This window comes from Trichechus manatus, unplaced genomic scaffold (assembly GCF_000243295.1).
Source record: "Trichechus manatus latirostris isolate Lorelei unplaced genomic scaffold, TriManLat1.0 scaffold00036, whole genome shotgun sequence".
Lineage (NCBI taxonomy): Eukaryota > Metazoa > Chordata > Mammalia > Sirenia > Trichechidae > Trichechus > Trichechus manatus.
Window position 1 is genome coordinate 13,273,517 of NW_004443972.1, and position 20,662 is coordinate 13,294,178.

The following is a 20,662-nucleotide window of genomic DNA, read 5'->3' on the forward strand; positions in this document are numbered from 1 at the left end:
TTTGAAAATCATTTAGTAATTATTTACTGAGCACCATCTATGTGCCAGGCTTTGAGATGGGTGCTGGGGACAAACAGAAATAAGACCTGGTTCCTACACTTAAAGTAATCAGAGGCAAGAGGATAAACTTTACCTTTATAAAGGCTGGTTGCTCTGAACAGGACCAATAACCCTGATTTTTGTGTAATTCATAGCCAACTCCTATGCATCTCTTTTATCTCCTTTTTGTAATTTTGCCTGTCCTTCCCTTCTTTCCTCTTTTCCACTTCTTTTTTATTTCTTTTCCTTGCCTAGGCTTTAGGTCTGTGATTGAAGCCCACTAGCACAGCAGGTTAGTCAGATGTGTTCAGTGGAGTCCCCTCTGGAAGCCCTCTCTTCTTTCACTTTATGATATTCCTACAAAATTATCTTTCACTCTCTATATACCCTGTTAAAATGTCAGGCAATGAAACAAGGCTGAGAGGGAAAAGCAGGTTCCCAGAATATTAAGTACGTCACTTTGTGTGTGTGTTTTCCCTACACAGCACAGGCCATTTATTCCTTTCTCTGCGCCCTTTGGATTGATAATTTTCTCCAACGTGGTAAAGCTCAGAGTAGAAGGTCCTCAGGTCTAGCACCATGTCCCTGAGCTTCCCATAGGCCTCCTCATCTCGCTCTTGCACCAAGACCTGGTAATCCATAGCATGGGTCTCCTTGGAGGTTGTGGCCACTGCATCCCTGCATTCTGAGAAGTACTTGGAAAATGATTGTCTGGAAGGCTTCCACTTTGGTCTTGACTGCATTCACACTCTCTAGCACCTTCTTCTGGATTACCACCCCAAAATCATTTCCATCCCCAATCTTGGGGATCAGATGCTAGATCCATGTGATCATCAGACTGCGTTTCTCTTTGAGAGTCCAGATTTCTGGCTTAACTAGGGCAAGCAGGGCTAGGACCTTCTCCTTTCCAGGGAGAAAGCCGCTCTCAGGGATTTCTTTCTTCTCCAGCTTATCTGTTACCATCTCATCATCCTTGGATAGGGAGTGTGGGCAAAGGATGTCCAGTGGGGTCACACTAAAGTCAGCCACACTAAAGGAATCCTCTTTCAAGAGCTGATTCAAGTATATGATCTTCTGTGGCAAGAATCTACAGAGGAGAATGAGAAGCTAATTTGTGCTATAAACTTTCACCTAAAACATAATCAAATTAAAAAAAAAAGAATCTGTAGAGGATTTCTTCAATCTCCTAGAAGAGATTTTGCCTGAAGACATGCACCTCTTTGCAGGCCTCCAGCTCAGGCATACCCCACAAGTCTTAGCTATGTTCCTCCAGTTTCTAGATCTTTAGTCCAAGTAGGTCACTTTGGTTGGAAAGAATGCTAGAGTAGATATATTATGGATGACATAATATTACCTTATTAATGACAGCAAGTCAATAAATGTATGGAAGAAAGGGAGTGACAAGATCAAGTTGGGGTTTAGGAAGAGTAACTTTATTGTAGTAGACAGAATTGGTTTTTGGGGGGAGACTGGAGGCAAAGGTCCCATTAGGAAGTGGTTATTAAGCTATAAAAAAATAAAAGACACAATTAGGCAGTAGCAGTTAGAAGAAGCAGAAAACATAAGGAAATAAAAGACAATATAATGGAAGAATCAATAAGGTTTGGTGCCTAAGTGAATATGAGACTCAAAGGAAAGAAAAGAATTAAAAACCACTCATAGGTCCTAGACCAGGAGTTTGGAAAATGTTTAAGTGTCATTAGCCAAAACTGGGCAGTGGGGGTGATAAAGGAGGTTTGTGGTAGGGCAAACGTAATGGGTTCAGGGTTAGACAAGTTGTCTTTTTGTTGATGGGATATTTATAAATGAAAAGACGTATATCCAACAGGGAGCTGGGAATAGATTTCTAAGGAGAACATCCTCACAGAGGTAATAGTGTGTTTTGGACATCTCCACCTGTATATCCCGCTGACACATCACCCTCTACATGTCTGAGGCTGAACTCTACTGTCATTCACAAACACAAAGCTTAATCATGCTTTAAACACCAGGCTTTAAACTCAGAGTCATCTCACCTCCATCTGCTCCCTCACCCTTCCACAAGTAACTAGTCACTAAATCCAACTGATTCTACGAGCAAAATGTGTATCAATTCCTATTGCCATACTTGAAGTTTCCATGATTTGTTCCCTAAACTATCACAACAGGTTTTCTTGCCACATAAATCTGCATGCCACTTTCCACTCCACATTAAAAACCTCTAGAGATTTTTTCCACTGCTTAAAACCAAACCCCTTGCCATCGAGTCGATACTGACTCATAGCGACCCTATAGGACAAAGTAGAACTGCCCCATAGGGTTTCCGAGGAGTGGCTGGTGGATTTGAACTACTGGCCTTTTGGTTAGCAGCTGAGTTCTTAACCACTGTGCCATTAGGGCTCCTTTCCACTGCTTACAGAATAAAATACAAAGTCTTCCTAGAATGAACATACCTTCCAAATTAATCACTGGGAATATCTACACATACCCAACACTAAAGCTCCATCCCCCACCCCCCCCCGCCAGGCTCCTTGCCTCCCTTTATTGGTATCATGCATTTCTCTGTCTGGGGTGCCTCCATTATTGCTGCTCCACTATTTTGGAATACCCTTTTCCACTTATGGATAATATCTTTCAAGTTCTGGGTCACATGTTCGTCCCTTTGTGAGGGCTTCTCTCATTGCTTGTCTCTCTTCACTCTTGTTCCTTTTTTTTGAAAGGGAGAAATGTGAACCAGGGAGACGGAAGCAGACATCACAAGAAGCAAACGGATGTAATAAAAATCTAAGTAAAGGATTGTGGGGAAGAAGAATGAAGAGAAGGGAGAAGTCAAAAATAAAATGAAAATCTTGGCTGGCCCTGGTTGACTGGGGAGGATTATGATGTACAAAAAAATGATTAATTTGATTTTGAACATGTTGGTTTTAGATACCAGCAAAGAACCCAAATGAAGCTAAGAGATAATTGAAAAAACCTTCCATAAATGAAAAGGATGGTTGGGCCAAGGAAAAGTATTTGGAAATCATATGAAAAAAAGATGATATCAGATACCTGGGGGATAGAGGAAATCTCAGTAGAGTCCGTTAGAGAGAAGACTAGGTCTGAGGACAAAGCTATAAACCTTTTATATTTCAAGGGTGAGAGGAAGAAGCCCAACCAGCAAAGCAATCAGACAAAGACTGGCCACAGAAATGAAATCACATACATACTTTAGTTTTCTTAAAAGGTTATTTTTTGTCTTTAATCTTTTATTGGAAAATTCAATTTCTGAGATGCTGAGCTTCTGATTTGAAGAAACTGGCTGATTCTTTACTCATATTGGGCCCCTTTTGTTATAAATCTTGATAATTAGCAGTGTGAAAATTAATTTTCTTTTTTTTTTCCACGATTATGGGCTTTATTAGGGAAGTGACAGGATACAGTTCAGGATCAGGATCAGAAACAGGATACTCAGGATACAGTTTTTCGATCAGGACAGCTTCTTCTCGCCCACTGTCACTGGGCCCTTGCTGCCACCGGCTCCTGCTGGGGCCTTCTTGGGCAAGTGTTACAACTCTTAGCTCCATGGGTCAGCCAGCCCCACTACAGCCATCTTACACTGGTCTCCTTGTTCCTGCTGTCTTGCGCTGTCATCTCTTGCTGTCTTCCATGTTACAGCTCTTCTCTGTCTCCTGGATGCTGGAGATTCTCAGCACAGGAATCCCAAGTCCAAAGGATGTACTCCACTCCTGGTTCTTCTTTCTTGCTGGTGGTAAGATCCTCCCCCCGCCCCCACCTCCGGTATGGTTCATTTTAAGCCTAATGGGATGGCATAGCTTACCAATCCCCTCGTTAGGGTTCCATACACCTTATTTGAATGGTACCACCCCCATATTATTTACATTATTAGCAAGCTATGCAATCCCCTTGGTAGGACACATGCATCTCATTTGCATAGTCCCACCCAGTCATTTGGTGGGAGTCACAAAGACTATGGCTAGAAGGGCTATATTAAGTAATTCATTGCACCACAGTCCACCCCTTGGCTCTTTTAGCCATTGGCCCTTTCATACTTGAAAGATTAACTGCCTCCTCTCAAACATTTTAACAGTCCAAAACAGTCATTAACAATTAGTCTTTCAGTAGGGCAAAGAGTCCTCAGGGTGAGATTACTCAGGTACCAGCCATTCAGGTCTGCTGCAAGTGTTCATCTGATCTGGTCAGGTTCTCCAAAAGTCATCTCAGAGTTATTTTTCTTTTTAAAAGAGATGTTACTTTTTAATATGAGGGTATCTAACTAAAATTTTGTAAGAAAAACTGAAAACCAAACAACCACCAATAATTAAGCAAAAAAATTTAAAGAGAATTAAGTTAGTAGAGGCTGGTTTTCACATGAGCTGGTAACTGGGAGGAGTGTGGAGGAGTATTATATGTGAGAAATAGGTTTGAACTTGACCAAACCACAGCTTTAGAAAGAACTTCTCTTTAGCACAGGGATTCTTTGTTGTCTTTAGAGAAATTTGTTAAAATAAAAATGGTATAAAAATACATATTTTTTGTAAAAAATCCAAACAATTCACAAATATAGAGGTAAATAAAAAAGCCCCACCACTCCCAGACAATTTGTATCCTTTTAGACATTTTAAAATAAATACACAATTATATACACATGCATCTTTTTTAAAAAATGGGATTGTGTTATGAATCTTTTCTGAAATTTCTTTTTCTTCATTCTTATTGTGGACATTTTTCCAAAATGTTGAGTGCCTTTGTTTTACCACCTTCTCTTGTTACTCCTATTATTACAAATTGGCAGAAACGAGTGAACTCTAAGAGCTGGCACATCAAAGGGGTAAAAGAGGAAAAAAGTGAAGCTTAAAAAGGATTTGTAGGATCCTCTGCTGAATTTCCATTAAAATTTATTCATTATTAGCTTTTCTGTGCAAGATTTGCCAGACTTCCACTGTCCCATTTCCCTTAAAAACAATAGTTATAGCAATTAAAAATAATATTAATAAAGGTTACATTTGTATAACACATCCACACACATTACATTTCAAGTGCATTCTATCCTAGATTCTCACTCTGATGGTCAGAAGTAGGCAGGATGGGTATTATTAGTGTCACTTGTCAAGGAGTAAACTGGAGCTTCTGTTAAAATTAAAGCAAAGAGTTTTATTGAAGGAATAAAGCAATCTGGGTCGGGCAGCACTCTGAGGATTCACAAAAGTGCTCTGGTGAAAGGAATTTTTCAGAGTTTAAGTACAGAAAATCTAGGAATTTACAAGGAAAAAGTTCAATTGGTGGGTATTTACAAAATCATGCTTTAACAGACACCAGAAAATTCCAAGATCCTCTAAGCATTGTTCTGTTAATAATAAAGTTTCTGTCAGTTTTAAAATCTTGTTAATCTATGGACATTTTGGGAGCCAGCTGGAGTGAATATCCTTCCTGGGAGTAACTCATCTTCTGAAAGGGCCTGTTTTGTTAGTTATAGATGGTGTGTTTATTAGATGACTGCCTATCCTAGATAGGCTTTTAAAACCCCAAACATATAGTTGGGCACCATTTGTTTATTGGTGGCTGCTTACCTTGATAAGCCTTTAAGACCCTGGTCGCTATCATACAGATAGCCAGGCATTATCATCAATGTCTTTGCTATGCCATAGCATGGACCTCTGCTTCTGAGATCTTTTAAGAAGGGCTATGTAAGAGTGGGGCTGAATTAATAGGTATATTTGGCAGACAGAGGTATCAGCCAAGGTGAAGAGCTGAGCTATTTTCTAAGGAATTGCAGTTTCTTCAAAATACACGATCTTTTACATAGCAAGCAGTGTTGCATTGTGAGTATAGGCATTTGGAAAAATATTTTTCATAAAACATTTGATTAATCCTATAATAATAATTATAAAGGTTAAGAGAATTAACCCAGTTTGTAAACAGAACATAGCCAAGAACTAATTTCAGTAGGTAGCTGTCATGGATTGAGTTGTGTCCCTCAAAAATGTGTCAACTTGGCTGGGCCATGATTCCCAGTATTATGCAGTTATCCACCATTTTGTGATCTGATGTGATTATTTTATGTGCCATAAATCCTAACCTCGATGATGTTAATGAGGCAGGATTAGAGGCAGTTATGTTAATGAGGCAGGACTCAATCTATAGGATTAGGTTGTATCTAGAGTCAATCTCTTTTGAGATATGAAAGAAGGAAGTGAGCAGAGAGGAGAAGGACCTCATGCCTAAGAAAGAAATGCCTGGAACGGAGTGTGTCCTTTGGACCTGGGGTCCATTTGCTGAGAAGCTCCTAGACCAAGGGAAGATGATGACAAGGACCTTCCCCCAGAACCAACAGAGAAAGACTTCCCCTGAGTTCGTCCTGAACTCAGATTTCTAGCCTCCTAGACTGTGAAAGAATAAATTTCTGTTTGTTAAAGACATCAACTTGTGGTATTTCTGTTATAGCAACACTAGATAACTAAGACAGTAGCCAACTAAAAATATTAAGAAAAGGGGAGCTGGGCATGGGGGTAGTGAAGCCATGTAGCTTTCTGGCGGACCTGTTAATAATTCTGGTGGGTGTCATAACTTGACATGTATAGCTTGCTTAAAGGAAATATTAGGATTTACAATTGAATCAGGTACAGAGCTATAGTTAAATACAGGCATAACTAAAGGATCTGAATTTGTATGTCCAGCTTTTGGGATTTGATGGCAAATCTGTTGGTCAGATTACCACAATTAGCTACTGATTAAGTGTCTTAGGCATCTAGTGCTGCTCAAACAGAAATATCACAAGTGGATGACTTTAACAAAGAGAAATTTATTTTTTCAGATTCTAGTACGTTACAAGTCCAAATTCAGGGCATCAGCTCCAGGGGAAGGCTTTATCTCTCTGTTGGCTCTGGAGGAAGGTCCTCATTGTCATCAATCTTCCCCAGACTAGGAGCTTCTGTGTGCAGGAACCTCGGGTCCTAAGGGCACTGCTTTTTTTGTTGATATGAGGTCCCACAATTCTTTGCTTGCTTCTGTTTCCTTTTATCTCTTGTGAGATAAAAGGAGGTGCAGGCGACACCCTTGGGAAACTCCCTTTACAATGGATCAGGGATGTGACCTTAGTAAGGGTGTTATGCTATCCCAGCCTAATCTTTTTTAACATAAAATTATAATCACAAAACTTAGGACAACCACATAATACTGGGAATCATGGCCCAGCCAAATTGATACACACATTTTTGGGGAGACATAATTCACTCCATGACATTAAGCTAATCTAACAAAGGCATTATCATGTCAGGCATCAACAAGAGTCACAATATACAGTAAGAGAATACTTAAGAAAGACTTCATAGTGTAAGAATACTTACTAAATACAAAGCAGTACAATAAACAAATATAAAAATAATAGCTATGATAAAGCAAAACTCCTCCTTTAGGCATAAAGGTAAATTTACCAGGAAATAAATTAAAGTTGGTAAAACAAAGCTATTTCAAAGGATATGAGTGTTAAGCAGAGTTCAGCGTTTCAATTACTCATATGAAAATAAAACATTAAAACAAGGAATAACACTATAAGCATGCCGTAAAGCAACTACCATAAGAATACCAATCATCAAGAAACAAAGTCCAAAAACCTTGGCAGTTGCATGAAGTCTTGCTCCATGACACTGGGACTGGTTGTCTACTGCTTCTGACCACAATGGCCCTTGAACTTCAGCTTAAGTTCCTTAGTATGTTGAACAGTCCAGATATGCTTAATCTTTTTTTTTTTTTTCTTTTGAGACAGGGGAATCCAAGCTGCAACTTCCTGTAGTTTAGCAGTACATGGGCTAGTGAGACGAAGCATGGCCATTTCTAGTTAGCATCTAATGAGTCTTTCAATTGATCTTTTTCAATATATATTCTCCAGGGGCAATATTGGAGCCCTGGTGGCACAGTGGTTAAGAGCTCGGCTGCTAATCAAAATGTCGGCTGTTCAAAACCACCAGCTGCTCTTTGGAAACCCTATGGGGCAGTTCTACTCTGTCCTTTAGGGTTGCTATGAGTCAGAATCAACTCAGTGGCAACAAGTTTGGTTTCTTTGGTTTTACGGCAATATCAGGCAGATTATTGGATTCTAATTTCTGGTCATCAAACGCTTCTTTAACCTGTGAAAATAGTCTCAAAGTGGAATTAAGTATGGCAGATGTAGCATTCTATAATAACAGAGATGACAAGAAAGATTTTTAAAAACAAAGGATAGTGGAAGTGGAGCCAACATGGCACTATAGACAGAAACACCACACAGTCCCTTCACAGCAAAGACCCCAAAAACTAAGTAAAACAGAGACAAACATCAATCCTATAACCGTAAGTGTCAAATGAAGAGATAAAGAACTTAACCAAGCACCAAATGGAATAAGAAACTGACAGAGAGAGCGAGGAGAGTTACAAGCAGAGGTCCTCTATAAGCTAAAGCAGCAAGGATCCACCATCTTGGACTCCTGTCAGAGACTGGCAGATGGGGAGTACGGGAAAGCAGATTCACGGAGCTCCCAGTAGGAGATAGAGTAACCGGTAACCAGCAAGACATGCTTTCCCACTACTCACCCTGCATCCCCCTGCTCGGTCTTTGCAGCTTGCCAACTGGCCAATCCACGGGTTCCCAGAGAGTTGATCCACACTTCCCAGTGGGCGGCGATCATGGCACAGGAGGCACAGGTTCTGTGCATCGAGGATTCACCCCACCCACACCAGCCGGTTTCTTCACTGCCATTTCTTTGTTGCTGGTGCTGCTTTTTTTGGCCTCTTTTGGTTTCTTCCCTGCTTCTCACCTTCTCCTCCTCCTTTCTCTCGAATACCTGACTCCGTGTGCTTTTTGCTTCTTCTTGATAGGCTGTGAAATGCTGCTCAGCTGGGGAACTGCTTCTCTAGTCTGCGCTGTCACGCTGCTGGGATCCCTGCGGGCTTTTTTTTTAAATTTTCTTTTTTTGTTTGTTTGTTTTCTCTTTCTTTTTTCCTTTTTATTTTTATTCATTTCTTGGTTTCTCGTCTCTGTCTACTTACCTCCTTTTCCTGTCTCCTGAATACCTGGCACTGTGTATTAGCTCCACAACTTTTAGCCAGACTCTACTGTGTGGCTTGAGATCCACTTTCCCGATCTGCGCAGCTGCGTACTGGGATACCTGCGGACTTTTTAAAAAATTTTTATGTATTTATTTCCTTTCCTTTTTGTTTTTCTTTGTTTCTCAGTTTCTCATCTCTCCACTCCAATAGCATCTCCCTCAACACTTTTTTTTTTTTTTGGCTCCTATTTCTCTCTCCTCTCTCTTCTTTCCCATACCCAACCTAGCTCCACACATCACAACCTCCCCTCCCCCTCTCTCCTGTCTATCTGCACTGTGTGCTGAACATTGCACTCCCAAGGAGCACAGGTACAGCCTACTGGAACCTGCCCAGCACTGACCACCAGCTCACCTTGTTGGCCCCAATACTTACCACAAACAACCCATCCCTGCCCACCCCCTTCAGCTGGACCTGCCCTGCTACACCATAGCTGAGTGACTGGCACTGCTTGTTGGAGAAGGAGGTGAAAACTACTGTGTCCACAGATGAACAAACAACAAAAAACACACAGCCTGCCTACTCAGACATAACCAAATAAAACAAAAAAGCTGAACAAAATAAACAAATCTACGATCAATAAATGAAGAAAATAACTACTGAATGTCCTGAAGACAGCAGACAATATCAAAACCTATGCAAAATCAGGACAGGATGGTTCCAGTAGGCATCCAAAATAAAACACCAGATGACTTTCCTGTAGAAGAAAAGGCACTAGAGTTACCTGATAGAGAATTCAAATCTCTAATATTCAGAGCTACCCAAGAAATGAAGCAAAAAGCAGACAGAAATGAGAGAAATAATAGACAAATTCATGGAAAAGGCAGGTAAATTCATTGAAAATACAGACAAAAAATAGGCTAATTCAGGAAAATAAAACAGGAACAAAATGCCAAAACAAATTCACAACTAGAAATTATACAAAATCAACAATTAGAAATCCAAAAGATAAACAACAAGATTTCAGAAATGGGCAATGTCATATAAATGTTGAGGAGCAGGTTTGAAACAATGGAAGACAGGATCAGCGAAAGTGAAGACAAACACTTGGCTACAACTTTGAGGAGAAATCAGAAAAAAGAACAAAGAAAAATGAAGAAACCTGAGAAGTATGTGGGATACAATTAAAAGCATAAATTCACAAGTGATCACAGTTCCAGAACAGGGGGAGAAAACAGAAAACACAGAGAGGATCACTGAAGAACTAGTGACAGAAAACTTCTCCAGTATCATGAAAGATGAAAAGCTGACCATCCAAGAAGCTCAACAAACACCATATAGGATAGACCCCAAAAGAAAATCACCAAGGTATATCATAATCTCACTTGCTAAAACCAAAAACAAAGACAGAATCCTGAGAGCAGCTTGAGAAAAACAAAAAGTTACATATAGAAAGGAAACAATAAGACTAAGCTCTGATTATTCGGCAGAAACCATGCAGGAAAGAAGGCAATGGGATGACATATATAAAACCTTGAAAGAAAAAAATTGCCAACCAAGAATAATATATCCTGCAAAACTCTCGTTCGAATATGATGGTGAAATTAGGACATTTCCAGATGAACAGAAATTGAGGGAATATGTAAAAACCAAACCAAACTTAAAAGAATTATTAAAGGGAGTCCTTCTCTTTGAGAACAAACAACATGAGATGACAGCCCGAATTTAGGATGCAAGATTGCACCAGCTGGATATCAACCTATGAAATGAACTCTCAAGTTCTATTCAAAACCAAAGAATTACAACAGGGAACCAGATTGGTTAATTTGCAAATTACATCAGAGCAATAAAAGAGGGAATAAATGGTGTAGGTATAGAACTTTCTAATGGAAAGGAAGGCAAGGCAATACCAAGTAATAATAGATTGGTTCAAACCTAGGAAGATAAGGGTCAATTTTAAGGTAACCATGAAGAAAGTTAACAAACCTACTCATCAAAATAAAGAAGAAAAACATAAAGTCTCAGTAAAAACAAAACATACAAAAACAAAAGGAATGAAAAAAAATCCACAAACAAAAGGAATTCAGCACAGGAGAGTAGGAACAACACAGAAAACATCAGCATCACAAAAAAAAAAAAAAGCTCTGCAAAATGACGGCAATAAACTCACAGTTATCCATAATTACAGTGAATATAATTGGCCTAAATGCACCCATAAAGACACAGAGAGTGATAGAATGGTTAAAAAAACCAGAATCCATCAATATGCTGTCTACAAGAGACACACCATAGAAACAAAGACATAAATTTATTAAAAATCAAAGGATGGAAAAAAACATATCAAGCAAACAGCCACCAAAAAAGAGCAGGAGTGGCAATACCAATCTCAGACAAAATAGATTTTAACACAAAATCCACAATAAAAGACAAAGAAGGGCACTATATCATCACTAAAGGGACGACCCAGCATGAAGACATAAGCATAATAAATATCTACACACTCAATGACAGGGCCCCAAAACACAGGAAACAAACTTTAACAGCACTGAAAAGAGAAGCTGACAGTTCCACTATAATAGTAGAAGACTTCAACACACCACTCTTGGTAAAGAACAGAACATCTAGAAAGACACTCAACAAAAATACAGAAGATCTAAAGGCCACAATCAGCCAACTTGAACTCATAGATATATATAGAACACTCTACCCAACAGCTGCCAAGTACACATTCTTTTCCAATGCACATGAAATGTTCTACAAAATAGACCACATCTTAAACCACAAAGCAACCCTCAACAAAATCCAAAACACTGAGATAATACAAAGTATCTTCTGATCACATAAGCATCAGAGTAGAAATTAACAACAGGAAGAGCAAGGAAAAAAAATCAATTACGTGGAAACTAAGTAACACCCTGCTTAAAAACCACTGGGTAATAGAAGAAATCAAAGATGGAATCAAAAAATTCCTGGAATCAAAGAAGAATGAAAACACATCATACCAAAACCTTTGGGACACAGAAAAGGCAGTGCTCAGAGGTCAATTTATAGCAATAGATGCACACATCAAAAAAGAAGAAAGGAACAGAATCAAAACATTAGCTACACAATTTGAACAAATAGAAGAGAACAGTAAAAGCAGCCTACAGCTACCAGAAGAAAGGAAATAATAAAGATCGTAGCAGAAATAAATGAAATAGAGACTAGAAAAACAATAGAAAGAAGCAACAAAACAAATGTTGGTTCTTTGAAAGGATCAACAAAATCGACAAACCACTAGCCAAACTGACAAAAGAAAAATAGAATAGGACGCAGATAACCCAAATAAATGAAATGGGGGACATTATAACAGATCCAACTGAAATAAAAAGGATCATAACAGAGTATTATGAAAAAATGTACACCAACAAATTTGAAAATCTAGAGGAAATGGACAAATTTCAGAAACACACTACCTACCCAAACTATGACAAACTGATGTTGAATATCTGAACAGACCCATAACAAGAGAAGAAATTGAAAAGGTAATTTAAAAAAAAAACAAAAAACTCCCAACAAAAAAAAAGTCCTGGCCCAGATGGCTTCACTGGATAATTCTACCAAAAATTCAAAGCAGAGCTTGTGCCAGTACTGCTCAAATTATTTCAGAACATAGAAAAGGAAACGATACTTCCAAATTCATTCTATGAAGCCAGCATAACCCTGATACCAAAAGCAGGCAAAGACACCACAAAAAAGGAAAATTACAGACCAATGTCTCTCATGAGTATATGTGCAAAAATTCTCAACAAAATTCTAGCCAATAGAATTCAATACCATATCAAAAAAATAATACACCATGACCAAGTAGGATTCATACCAGGTATGCACTCTGGTGGGAATGCAAAAAGGTACAATCATTTTGGAAAACGATATGGTGCTTCTGTAGAAAGCTAGACATAGAAATACCACTTGATCCAGCAATTCCACTCCCAGGAATATACCCTAGAGAAATAAGAGCCATCACACGAATAGACATATGCACACCCATGTTCATTGTACCATTGTTCACAATAGCAAAAAGATGAAAACAACCTAGATGCCCATCAACAGATGAATAGATAAACAAGCTATAGTACATACACACAGTGGAGTACTACACAACAGTATAGAACAAAGATGAATCTGCAAAGCATCTCACAACATGGATGAATCTGGAGAGATCATGTTGAGTGAAAAATTCAATCACAGAAGTATAAATATTGCATAAGACCACTACTATAAAAACGCATGAAGTTTATACACAAAAAGAAACAATCTTTGATGGTTACAAGGGAGGGGAGAGGTGGAGGTGGAGAAACACTAAATAGACAATAGAAAAGCAGTAACTCTGTGAAGGGTAAGACAGTACACAATACTGGGGAAGCCAGCCCAGGGTCTGGTCAGGGAAGCAGATGCAAATTCCTTGAGGGACTGAATTACTGGGTTGAGGGCTGTGGGGACCATGGTCTCAGGGAACTCTAGCTCTATTGGCATAACATGGTTTATAAAGAAATATTCTACATTCTACCTTGGTGAGTAGTGTCTGGGGTCTTAAATGTTTGTAAGCAGCCATCTAAGACACTCCACTGGTCTCACTCCATCGGGAGCACAGGAGGAGGAAGTAAACTAAAGACACAAGGGAAAGATTAGTCCAAAGGACTAATGGACCACAACTACCACAGCCTCCACCAGACTGAGTCCAGTACAACTAGTTGGTGGCCTGCTACCACCACTGACTACTCTGACAGGGATCACAAGAGAGGGTCTTGGACAGAGCTGGAGAAAAACGTAGAACAAAATTCTAACTCACAAAAAAAGACCAGACTTATTGGCCTGACAGAGACTGGAGAAACCCCGAGAGTATGGCCTCTGGACACCCTTTTAGCTCCGTAATGAAGTCACTCCTGAGGTTCACCCTTCAGGCAAAGATTAGACAGGCCCATAAAAGAAAACAAGACTAAAGGGGCACACCAGGCCAGGGGCAAGGACTAGAAAGCAGGAGGGGACAGGAAAGCTGGCAATAGGGAATCCAAGGTCGAGAAGGGAGAGTATTGAGTTCTCATGGGTTTGTTAACCAATGTAATAAAAGAACATATGTACTAGCTGTTTAATGAGAAACTAGTTTGTTCTGTACACCTTCATCTAAAGTACCATAAAAGAAAGAATAAAATAAATAAAAAACAGAGAATAATACCAGTTAAGGAAGCAACAGGATTGTTATAATTCAATATTAACAGTCAGTCTTAGTATGGCGTAGGTACTTCTTTGTACAGTAGTAAGGATGTTGAGGGCAATTTTATTTTAAAGAATTATTTCTCTTATCATAGTTATTTCAATATTAATTTCTTGGAGTCCACGGGTGGAATTATTGAAATCATTCTGGATATATTTAGTCTGAACTTTGACATGTTCATAACATCTTTTAATTCACAGGATATTCCACAGTTAATGTTGTTACTTACTGAAATAACTCCTTCTTATATTGAAAGAGGGAAAGGAAAATAAAAATAGTTTCTTATATTAAAAAAAATAGATCATTGAACATCAGCAATATTTTATAAAAAACTTATAGTACTCTTTTAGGTTATTCAGTCTTATGTAGTTAATTTTGGTTCCATACAATTCTGGATCAATAGCAGTCTGTTTCCGCTTAAGCATTTTGAAAAGTCTTGATTTAGTCCAACAGCATCCACATTTAAAACATTATAGTCCTCTTCATAAGTCTGACATAGTCCATTTTTGTTGAAATGTTTTGTTAAACTAAGTGGTTAACTTATAATAATCTTAAAAGTGAAAGACTTGATAGGAAAAATTATAAAGGTAATACAAAGCCAAATAAAGTGAATTCAAAAACAAAAGACTTAAGAACATCTCTTAATATAATGGTCAATCTTGTTTTTAAATAGCTTTAGATATAATAATCTTAAAATATAATATTAAATGTCAGGATATACCAAGAATAAACGAGGATTATTAAGTCTCTAAACATTTGAATAGTTTAAAAAAAAACTAAAACTACAAACTTTATGGGTAAATGATGTGAATTCCCCCATCAAACCATTGGTTTTGATGATGCTAGATTTAAAAGAAATAAAGTTGCAACTAAGTTAGCAAAAAATAATTATAACAGTATTATGACATAACATTATTGACATATAAATTTTAACCCAAATAAAAATTGGGCACTTCTCCTGATTCGACAACACATTTCATGTAACTTAACAGAAAAAAAGCTTGTTGTATTTTCTTCTTTCCCTTTACAAGGCTGGAACTAATATTCTGTGGCTTTCCACAAAGTTTCAAAATTGTCAGGAGTTATCATAGGTCTTCAAGATGGATGTCTTAGAATGTTGTGCAAGCCTAAACCGCAGATACTGGCCAATAATGTAAACCAAATCTTATCTGTAGGCCATGAAACAGCTTTACTTGCCTGCTGCCGATTTCACTTAGACAATGATGGTCTCTTCACTTTCATAGTTTTTAGATAACACAGCAGGATCAGAATGGAACAAAAATGAAAAGGCTCACAAGAACATCTGCTAAGACAGGGTTATGAAAATATGATTTCCTACCTCCAGATGATACTCTTAAATTAGATTATAATATTTCTTCAAAGAACCTACTCTGATTAGTTGAATGATAAATAAGCACTTACATACTTAGTAGTCTTAATATTCTCAGGAATTAATAGAAGTAATTTCATTCAAATAAAGGTTTTTATGCTTTGTGCTATGCCAACCTTAAAAGTAGTTTTTTAAAAAATCTAAGTAATTTAAAAAACCTAAGTAATTTAGGCTAGATATTATATGAATTTTTTTTTGGGAGAAAAAAGTAGTAACTTTGTCCTGAAAAGAAATTGTTTCCTGAAAAATTACACTGTCTTTTGTCTTTCAGATTACTTAGTCCAACCCAAACATATATAAATAAACTAAGATTGCACAAATTTTCTTGATTATGAGGCATGAAGGGACTGGGGGCAGAACCTGGTCTTCATGGCCCCACTCTCGAGGCTGAAGCTTACCTATGTATCCCCAAAACTACTTTGAAAACAATTTAGTGGTCTTATTTTTGAATGATTTTTTAAAAATGTAGAATTCATTTTATAGTTTTTTTTTTTAATTTCAAGTGCTGTAATTTAAAACTTAAGTTGTGTTTAGAACAGCAACAAAACTGTATTGTATTTTTTCACTGTATAATGTAAACCTAATTATTTTATCATGGTTTAGATTTTGTATATTTGATTTATGTTATGCTGCTGATTTTTATTTTTTAATTAGAATTTATTTCAGCTATTTTGTTCATCATACTAGCCTTCTGTGTTATGTGCTTATCAATGAAATACCCCAAAGGGTCAGTGAGTTTCTCCTACAGGCATTTACTGGTCATCCTGTGTCTTTTGTTTTTTCAGTTTATAGAGTCTGAGATTGCACAAACTCGGAAACTTCTAGGATAGTAACTTACCCAGAATCTCACACTACTGCCACTAAACCAAAAAACCAAACCTGTTGCTGTTGAGTTGATTCCAACGCATAGCAACCATATAGGACAGAGTAGAACTCCCCCACAGAGTTTCCAAGGGGCACCTGGTGGATTCAAAGTGCCCACCTTTTAGTGAGCAGCCATAGCACTTAACCACTATGCCACGAGTTTTTCCCTACTGCCACTAGTGGATACCAAGTCTTGCAAGAGACAGAATGAAAACAGACAAGACAAAACAAAACAGAAAATGTCAAAACGAAACTAGAATTCTTCAATAATTCTAGAAGAGATAAACACAAAAAAACGGAGCTCACAATTCAAGAGGTTATTTACCTAGCAGCGACTTCCAAGAAGTTCTCGGAGTGGTGGCCCCAAACAGTCCTTCTTTGGTACCAGAACCTGGTCCTTGAGTCCTGAGGGGTAGGGGAGAGGTCGCTGCAAGCAATACACCCTCAAAATCTCACTTCTGATCGCCAAGAAATGTCAATGAGCAAACCGGAGCTTCTGTTAAAATTAAAGCAAAGCGTTTTATTGAAGGAATAAAGCAATCCGGTTGGGTCAGCAGTCTGTGAGGATTCACAAAAGTGCTCTGGAGAAAGGAATTTTTCACAGAGTTTAAGTACAGAAAATCCAGGAACTTAAAAGGAAAAAATTCTGATTGATTGGCATTTACAAAATCATGCTTTAACAGTCACCAGACAATCTCAAGATTCTGTAAGCATTGTTCTTTTAATCATAAAGTTTAAGTCAGTTAAAATCTTTTTAATCTATGGATATTTGGGGGGCCAGCCTGAGTGAATATCCTTCCTGAGAGTATGTTGTGAGAGGCAGGGGGAGGAGGGGAGCCCACAGGCTTCTTTCTGAGGTATGCTGGTTAGATATCTTTTGAATGTCAGCTCGGAGTAAGCAGTAAACAGCAAAAATGAAGTCCAGCTTGCAGTTTTGCAGAAGCCTCTCTTTATTTCAAGCACCTAGAGTTTTTAAAAGCTCTTTCACACATTTTATAGTGAATGTCACTTGCCCAAAGTCTCACAGCTATTTGTGCTAAGGAAGTTGTGACTAGACTCAGGTCTTCCACACCAACACTGGGTTTATTTACTTCATCAAACTGTCTCCCACAGGGGGATTTCCACAACCAGGTCCCCCCTAGTCTTGCTATCATGTTCCATGGAGTATGGTAGTTCAAATCTTGGATTAGGACACAATTAATTGAACATCACCATGCCTAGTGGTTTTCCTTAGGTGAGAAAAGGGTGACCCTCCCAGCTTGATCTGACAAGTATCTGGATCACGTATTGAAGTGATGACAGTGGAGGGCACAATAAAATTCTGCAGGATCCTACACTGATGTCTCTCTATATAAGCCAGCTAATAAATAATGCCAGCAATGGGCACATCCACAATTGCACATTGTGCCTAATGAAGGGAAATTTGGGGGAGAAGTACAAGATATATTGTAGTAGAAAGAGCATTACTATATTTCTTTGTTTCTGAGACATATTTTTCCCGTATTTTAGTACTTAAAAATAGACATTCATTTTATAAATCCACGTGTTTTTGATTTGGTGAAAAGTAGTAAATGGGGACTCATTAAAATTAGATTCTTGTCTATACTCTTACATTTCCCCATCTTGGGCAGGTCGTTTACCCTCCCAATGTTGTGAACACGAGAAGACATATGCAAAGTTCACTATACACTATACAGGAGGTGCTTCTAACAATAGCTAACATACATTGAGGGTTTACCATCTCCTGGTTGTTGTTCTAAGCTCTTTGAGAGGACTTCTTCATTAAATCCTCATACTGAACCTCTCAGGAAAGTCCTATAAATATCTGTTTTACAGACAAGCACACTGAGATGTAGATATTCAAATGAGTGCAGCTGTAGGGTAAAAACTGGCTAGTGACAAACTGGGAATTGAACAAGGTAAAGTAACCCCAACTAACCCCAACACCATTGACCAACTTACTACGTAATATTTCACATTATCATCATTTTCTTTTCCTTCTTCCTTTTCAACTCGTCTATGGGTTTATTAGACGATTTTGATTTATTATAAACACAATACCTTCAGGATTATAAACATGGGGCTGGTAAGTGCCACTAGTGATGCTAAAAGAATACAATCCTTAGACTAAACATATACACACACACACACACCAGACTGAACTTTGGAGTGCTTTTTGCACAGTGGAAAAAAATGAAACAATAAACCAAATCAAACAAACCAAACAAGAAAAACAACAACAACAAACACCTTTGGACTGGCTTTTTTAAAAGTAAAGCAAATTAAATTTATTAAAATACCTTGTGATCTTCAAAAAAATGTGTTGACTTCAGCTCCCAGTTTGGAAACTTCTGTTAAATTTCCAAATAATAATACGTATTCTGGATGTACAGCAATACCTGCAAAAACATCAATAATGTGAAAGGAGATGCAAAAGTGGAGGAGGTGGTAGCTTTGACTGAACCCGTAAATTCCCAGAAAGGCAGTCTTCAAACAACTCTTACTGAGCTCCTCCTATCAAATACTAGGTGTCTCAGTCATCTAGTGCTGCTCTAACAGAAATACCACAAGTGGATGGTTTTAACAAGAGAAGGACACGCTCTGCTCCCGGCACTGCTTTCTTGGTGGTATGAGGTTCCTATGTGTCTCTGCTCGCTTCTCTCTTTTATATCTCAAAAGAGATTGCATTAAGACACTAATCTTGTCAACCTCATCAGTATAACCTCATCATAGTGATAGAATTTACAACACATAAGGAGATCACATATAACTTCATCATAGTGATAGAGTTTACAACACAAAAGGAAATCACATCAGATTACATAGTCTTACAATACTGGAAATCATGACCCAGTCAACCCAACAGACATTTTTGGGGGACACAATTCAATCCATGACACTAGGTACTTTCCCAAGCATTGTCTCATGTAGTACTTACACAATCTCCATGGAGCAGAGATTGAGGGTCCCATTTTACAGATTACTTAATTAAGGCTCTAGGGGGTAATTTGTCCAAGGGCTTCAAAATCTCAGCTTTTGCAGTATAGTCAGCTGGGGGCATAAAGTCAATGAAGCTTAAGCTTCAGGGAACCTCAGCTGGACAAGCTTTTTCCAAAGCCTTGTACTGCCTTGTATTTATATGTTCTTTCTTATAGACAGCCCAACCAAACCCACTACTGTCAAGTTGATTGAGACTTATAGCGACCCTATAGGGTTTCCAAGGCTGTAAATCTTTAAGAAAGTAGATTGCCACATCTTTCTCCTGAGGAGCAGCTGGTGGGTTCCAACTGCAGACCTTTTGGTTAGCAGCTGAGCTTTTTAACCACTGCGCCACCAGGGCTCCTTCTTATAGAGAGCTGTTGTTGTTAAGTTTCGTGGAGTCAATTCCAACTCACAGAGATCCTGTGTGCAACAGAACGAAACACTACCTGGTCCTGTGCCAACCTCACAATCCTTGCTATATTTGAGCCCATTGTTGTAGCCACTGTGTCAATCCATCTCGTTGAGGGTCTTCCTCTTTTTCCCTCACCCTCTACTTTAGCAAGCATGATGTCCTTCTCCAGGGACTGCTCCTTCCTGATAACATGTCCAAAGTATGTAAGACAAAGTCTCACCATCCTTGCTTCTAAGGAGCATTCTGGCTGTACTTTTTCCAAGATACATTTGTCTGTTCTTCTGGCAAAAAAAAAAAAAAAAAAAAGGCATTGCCATTGAGTTGGTTGCAACTCTTAGTGACCCTATAGGACAGAGTAGAACTGCCACATCGTGTGTCCAAGGAGTGACTGGTGGATTCTAACTTCCTACCTTTTGGACAGCAGCTACGGCTCACTTTAGCTCTTAACCACTGCGTCACCAAGGAATGATATATTCGATATTCTTTGCCAACACCATAATTCAAAGACATCAATTCTTCTTCAGTCTTCCTTATTCATTGTCCAGCTTTCGCATGCATACGAGGTGATTGAAAATATCATGGCTTCGGTCAGGTGCACCTTAGAGTTCAAAGTGAACTCTAAAAATACTTTAAAGAGGTCTTTTGCATCAGATTTGTCCAGTGCAATGTGTGATTTGATCTCTTGACTGCTGCTTCCATGGGCGTTGATTGTGGATCTAAG

At 38.4% G+C, this 20,662-nt stretch overlaps 1 pseudogene; it reads right to left on the reverse strand.

Moving 5' to 3' along the window:
• Window positions 1-430: 430 nt before the first annotated feature.
• LOC101344948 (proteasome activator complex subunit 2 pseudogene) lies at window positions 431-8,708 on the reverse strand (annotated as a pseudogene).
• Between the last annotated feature and the right edge of the window lie 11,954 nt (window positions 8,709-20,662).